Source organism: Balaenoptera ricei, chromosome 3, assembly GCF_028023285.1.
Source record: "Balaenoptera ricei isolate mBalRic1 chromosome 3, mBalRic1.hap2, whole genome shotgun sequence".
NCBI lineage: Eukaryota > Metazoa > Chordata > Mammalia > Artiodactyla > Balaenopteridae > Balaenoptera > Balaenoptera ricei.
This window is the reverse complement of record NC_082641.1, coordinates 113923844-113930955: the sequence shown is the minus strand read 5'-3', so window position 1 is coordinate 113930955 and position 7112 is coordinate 113923844.

Sequence of the window (7112 nt, the reverse complement as noted above, 5' to 3'; positions counted from 1 at the left end):
TGGCCACTGTTGGGGGACTCTGACCCCCAAGGAGATGGGAGGAACCCCACAGTGAACCAGTAGGACATAGGGGGACCAAGGGCAGAGCAGAAGTGGAGGTCAGACAAGATCAGCGCCCCTGAGGCCAGGGAGATCAGGAAAGGCAGGTGGGAGGGACTCTCTGGGAAGAGCAGGAGAGGAGCAGAGGGCGATCACCTGGCCCACTCGGGCAGGGGAGCCTACTGAGCTCCCAAGCTGCTTCCCCCCTCCAAAGCCCCGTCCAGGCCTCGTGGGTCTTGGGGGCATAGGAGGGAGGCCGGGAGATCTGGAGTGGCAGGTGGGAGGGGCCATCCAGGAGAAGCGGGAGAGGAGCAAAGGGAGTTTGCCCTGCTCACTGAGGCCCGGGGAGCCTGCTGAGCTCCCAGGCCAGTCCCCTGCCCTCCAAGGCCCCCACTTCCACCCTCCCCATCCCCACCAGCCGCATTGGTCCTGGAGGCATAGGAGGGAGGCCGGGGAGATCAGAAGAGGCAGGCAGGAGGGGTCCTCCCAGACCCCAGACTGGAGGAGCAGGAGAGGAGAGGAGGGCATTTGCTCCACCCTCTTGAGCTCAGGAAACCTGCTGGGCTCCCAGGTGAGGTCCCCTGCCCTCTGAGACTGGGCTGGAGGGAACGCCTGGGCCCCTTCTGTTCCTTGAGCCTAAGTCCCACCCCCCACAGCCCCCAGGGCCTTTTCCAGCCCTGTGGGTCTTGAGCATTGGCCTCACCCACCGCCCAAACCTCGCCCTTGCTTAGGCCCCGCTCTCCACAGCCAAGACCTACCTCCTGGTTGTTGATTCATCTATATTTTTATTTTTACATTCTTTCTAACATATCTGCTAGTTTCCTAGTCTAATTTTATTTTTTACTTTGTTATTGGTCTTTTTTTTTTTTTGCCACCCCACGTGGCTTGTGGGATCTTGATTTGCGAGCAGGGGGTCAGGTGGAAGCTCAGAGTCTGAACCACTGGACTAACAGAGAACCTCAGACCCCAAGGAATATTCATCAGAGTGAGGTCTCACGGAGTTCCTCATCTCAGCACCAAGAGCCAGCTCTACCCAGTAGCCTACAAACTCCAGTGTCGGAAGCCTCAGGCAAAACAACCAGTAAAACAGGAACACAATCCCACTAATTTAAAAAAAAAAAAAAAAAAAAAAAAAAAAGAGAGACAGCAAAATAATATGTCACAGATGAAGAAGCAAGGTAAAAACCTACAAGACCAAATAAATGAAGAGGAAATAGGCAATCTACCTGAAAAAGAATTCAGAGTAATGATAGTAAAGATGATCCAGAATCTCGGAAATAGAATGGAGGCACGGATTGAGAAAATACAAGAAATGTTTAACAAAGATCTAGAAGAACTAAAGAACAAACAAACTGAGATGAACAACACAATAACTGAAATGAAAAATATACTAGAAGGAATCAATAACAGAATAACAGAGGCAGAAGAATGAATAAGTGAGCTGGAAAACAAAATGGTGGAAATAACTGCCAAGGAGCAGAATAAAGAAAAAAGAATGAAAAGAATTGAAGACAATCTCAGAGACCTCTGGGACAACACTAAATGCACCAACATTCGAATTATAGGGATCCCAGAAGAAGAAGAGAAAAAGAAAGGGAAAAAATACTTGAAGAGATTATAGTGGAAAACTTCCCTAACATGGAAAAGGAAATAGTCACCCAAGTCCAGGAAGCACAGAGAGTCCCATACAGGATAAACACTAGGAAAAACACACCAAGACACATATTAATCAAACTTACAAAAATTAAATTCAAAGAAAAAATATTAAAAGCAGCAAGGGAAAAACAAAAAATAACATACAAAGGAATTCACATAAGGTTATCAGCTGATTTTTCAGCAGAAACTCTTCAGGCCAGAAGGGAGTGGCAGGATATGCTTAAAGTGATGAAAGAGAAAAACCAACAACCAAGATTACTCTACTCAGCAAGGATCTCATTCAGATTTGATGGAAAAGTCAAAAGCTTTTCAGACAAACAAAAGCTAAGAGAATTCAGCACCACCAAACCAGCTTTACAACAAATGCTAAAGAAACTTCTCTAAGTGGGAAACACAAGAAAAAGACACACAAAAACAAACCCAAAACAATTAAGAAAATGGTAATAGGGACATACATATTGATAATAACCTTGAATGTAAATGGACTAAATGCCCCAACCAAAAGACACAGACTGGTTGAATGGATACAAAAACAAGACCAATATATATGCTGTCTACAAGACCCACTTTAGACCTAGGGACACACACAGACTGAAAGTGAGGGGATGGAAAAAGATATTCCATGCAAATGGAAATCAAAAGAAAGCTGGAATAGCAATACTCATATCAGATAAAACATACTTTAAAATAAAGACTGTTACAAGAGATAAGGAGGGACACTACATAATGATCAAAGGATCAATCAAAGAAGAAGTTATAACAATTATAAATGTTCATGCACCCAACATAGGAGCACCTCAATACATAAGGCAAATGCTAACAACCACGAAAGGAGAAACTGACAGTAACACAATAATAGTAAGGGACCTTAACACCCTACTTACACCAATGGACAGATCATCCAAACAGAAAATAAATGAGGAAACAGAAGCTTTAAATGACATAATAGACCAGATAGATCTAATTGATATTTATAGAACATTCCACCCAAAAGTGGCAGAATACACTTTCTTCTCAAGTGCACATGGAACACTCTCCAGGAGAGATCACATTTTCGGTCACAAATTAAGCCTCGGAAAATTTAAGAAAATCTAAATCGTATCAAGCATCTTGTCTGACCACAACGCTATGAGATTGGAAATCAATTACAGGAAAAAAAACTGTAAAAAACACAAATACATGGAGGCTAAACAGTACACTACTAAATAACCAAGAGATCACTGAAGAAATCAAAGAAGAAATAAAAAAATACATAGAAAAAAATGACAAAGAAAACACGACGACCCAAAACCTGTGGGACACAGCAAAAGCAGTTCTAAGAGGGAAGTTTATAGCAATTCAATCTCACCTCAAGAAACAAGAAAAATCTCAAATAAACAATCTAACCCTACACTTAAAACAACTAGAGAAAAGAAGGACAAAGAAAACCCAAAGTCAGTAGAAGGAAAGAAATCATAAAGATCAGAGCAGAAATAAATGAAATAGTAACGAAGAAAACAGTAGCAAAGACCAATAAAACTAAAAGCTGGTTCTTTGAGAAGATAAACAAAATTGAAAAGCCCTTAGCCAGACTCATCAAGAAAAAAAGGGAGAGGACGCAAATCAATAAAATTTGAAATGAAAAAGGAGAAATCACAACTGACACTGCAGAAATACAAAGGATTATAAGAGACTACTACAAACAACTATATGCCAATAAAATGGACAACCACGAAGAAATGGACAAATTCTTGGAAAGGTACAATTTTCCAAGACTGAACCAGGAAGAATTAGAAAATATAAACAGACCTATCACAAGTAATGAAATTGAAACTGTAATTAAAAATCTTCCAACAAACAAAAGTCCAGGACCAGATGGCTTCACAGGTGAATTCTACCAAACATTTAGAGAAGAGCTAACACCAATCCTTCTCAAACTGTTCCCCAAAATTGCAAAGGGATAAACACTCCCAAATTCATTCTACGAAGCCACCATCACCCCGATACCAACACCAGAAAAAGTTATCACAAAAAAAGAAAATTATAGACGAATATCATTGATGAACATAGATGCAAAAATCCTGAACAAAATACTAGCAAACAGAATCCAACAGCACATTAAAAGGATCATACACCATGATCAAGTGGGATTTATCCCAGGGATGCAAGAATTCTTCAATATACACAAATCAATCAATGTGATACACCACATTAACAAATTAAGGAATAAAAACCATATGATCAACTCAATAGATACAGAAAAAGCTTTTGACGAAATTCAATACCCATTTATGATAAAAACTCTCCAGAAAATGGGCATAGAGGAACCTACCTCAACATAATAAATGCCATATATGACAAACCCACAGCAAGCAACATACTCAATGGTGAAAAACTGAAAGCATTTCCACTAGGATCACGAACAAGACAAGGATGTCCACCCTCACCATTATTATTCAACGTTGTTTTGGAAGTCCTAGCCATGGCAGTCAGAGAAGAAAAAGAAATAAAAGGAATACAAATTGGAAAAGAAGAAGTAAAACTGTCAATATTTGCCAATGACATGATACTATACATAGAAAATCCTAAAGATGCTACCAGAAAACTACTAGAACTAATCAATGAATTTGGTAAGGTTGCAGGATACAAAATTAATGCACAGAAATCTCTGGCATTCCTATACACCAAAAAATGAAAAATCAGAAAGAGAAATTAAGGAAACACTCCCATTTACCATTGCAACAAAAAGAATAAAACACCTAGGAATAAACCTGCCTAAGGAGGCAAAAGACTTGTACTCAGAAAACTATAAAACACTGATGAAAGATATCAAAGATGACATAAACAGATGGAGAAATATACCATGTTCTTGGATTGGAAGAATCAATATTGTGAAAATGACTATACTGCCCAAAACAATCTACAGATTCAATGCAATCCCTATCAAACTACCAATGGCGTTCTTCACAGAATTAGAACAAAAAATCTTACAATTCATATGGAAACACAAAAGACCCTGAAAAACCAAAGCAATCTTGAGAAAGAAAAACAGACTTGGAGGAATCAGGCTCCCCAATGTCAAACTATACCACAAAGCTACAGTAATCAAGACAGTATGGTACTGGCACAAAAACAGAAATATAGATCAATGGTACAGGATAGAATGCCCAGAGGTAAACCCATGTACATATGATCACCTAATTTACGACAAAGGAGGCAAGAACATACAATGGAGAAAAGACAGCCTCTTCAATAAGTGGTGCTGGGAAAACTGGACAGCTACCTGTAAAAGAATGAAATTAGAACACTACTTAACACCATACACAAAAATAAACTTCAAATGGATTAAAGACTTAAATGTAAGACCAGACACTATACAACTTTTAGAGGAAAACATAGGAAAAACACTCTTTGACCTAAACCACAGCAAGACCTTTTTTGACCCACCTCCTAGAGTAACAGAACTAAAAACAAAAATAAATAAATGGGACTTAATTAAACTTAAAACCTTTTGCACAGCAAAGGAAACCAGAAACAAGACAAAAAGACAACTCTCAGAATGGGAGAAAATATTTGCAAATGAAACAACAGACAAAGGATTAACCTCCAAAGTATACAAACAGCTCAATATCAAAAAACCAAACAGTCCAGTTAAAAAATGGGCGGAAGGGCTTCCCTGGTGGTGCAGTGGTTGAGAATCTGCCTGCCAATGCAGGGGACGTGGGTTTCAGCCCTGGTCTGGGAAGATCCCACATGCCACAGAGCAACTGGGCCTGTGAGCCACAATTACTGAGCCTGCGCGTCTGGAGCCCGTGCTCCGCAACAAGAGAGGCCGCGACAGTGAGAGGCCCACGCACCACGATGAAGAGTGGCCCCCACTTGCCACAACTAGAGAAAGCCCTCGCACAGAAACGAAGAGCCAACACAGCCATAAATAAAATAAAAAAATAAATAAAATTAAAAAAAAAAAAAAAGGGCAGAAGACCTAAATAGACATTTCATCAAGGAAGACATACAGATGGCCAAGAGGCACATGAAAAGATGCTCAACATCACTATTTATTAGAGAAATGCTCATCAAAACTGCAATGAGGTATCACCTCACGCCCGTCAGAATGGCCATTATCAAAAAAGCTAGAAACAATAAATGCTGGAAAGGGTGTGGTGAAAAGGGAACCCTCCTACACTGTTGGTGGGAATGTAAATTGATACAACCACTATGGAAAACCGTATGGAGGTTCCTTAAAAAACTAAAAATAGAACTACCATATGATCCAGCAATCCCACTACTGGGCATATACCCTGAGAAAACCATAATTCAAAAAGAGTCATGCACCACAATGTTCATTGCAGCACTACTTACAATAGCCAGCACATGGGAACAACCTAAGTGTCCATCGACAGATGAATGGATAAAGAAGATGTGGCACATATATACAATGGAATATTACTCAGCCATGAAGAGAAACTAAATTGAGTTATTTGTAGTGAGGTGGATGGACCTAGAGTCTGTCATACAGAGTGAAATAAGCCAGAAAGAGAAAAACAAATACCGTATGCTAATGCATATATATGGAATCTAAAAAAAAGAAAAATGGTACTGATGAACCTAGTTGCAGGGCAGGAATAAAGAGGTAGGCATAGAGAATGGACTTGATGACATGGGGTGGGAGGGGGAAGCTGGGGTGAAGTGAGAGAAGCGTTGACATATATACACTACTGAATGTAAAATAGTTGGCTGGTGGGAAGCAGCAGCATAGCACAGGGAGATTGGCTCGGTGCTTTGCGATGACCTAGAGGGGTGGGATAGGGAGGATGGGAGGGAGGCTCAAGAGGGAGGGGATATGGGGACATATGTATGCATATGGCTGATTCGCTTTGTTGTGCAACAGAAACTAACATGGTATTATGAAGCAATTAAATTCCAATAAAGATCTATTAAAAAAAAATCTGAAACAAGGCAAAAAAAGAAAAAAGAAGTAGATGAGACCATACCCAGAAAATTGGCAGACACGAGGCTGTGTACTGTGGGCTTCATTAAAGGCCTCGAATCCCACAGGGGACACGGATGGGGCATATCGTTTATACCTGGGAGTGCCTCATTGTTGAGGTGGCAGCACAGAGTCAGAGCCATGGGGGTGGGGGTCCACTATTAGCCCCCAGGGCACTCCCTTCCCCTGCCCTGTCTGTAGCCTCAGAAGAAGAGGAGATGGGATGGCAGGGGTTCTCCTCAGTCAGTGCTGAGCCAGGCCCAGACCCCAGCAGCAGAGCCTCAGTGCAGGGCACACCTGGATCAGCCCTGCCGACGGGCAGTGAGATCTGGGAGTCAGTTAGTGTCCATCAGGAACCAGCAAATGAGTAGGTGCGGCCTGTTTAGGGCTGTCTCTCCCAGAACTAATGGCTGTTGAGCTGAGTCCTTAACAAGAGCAGCTTTCTCCA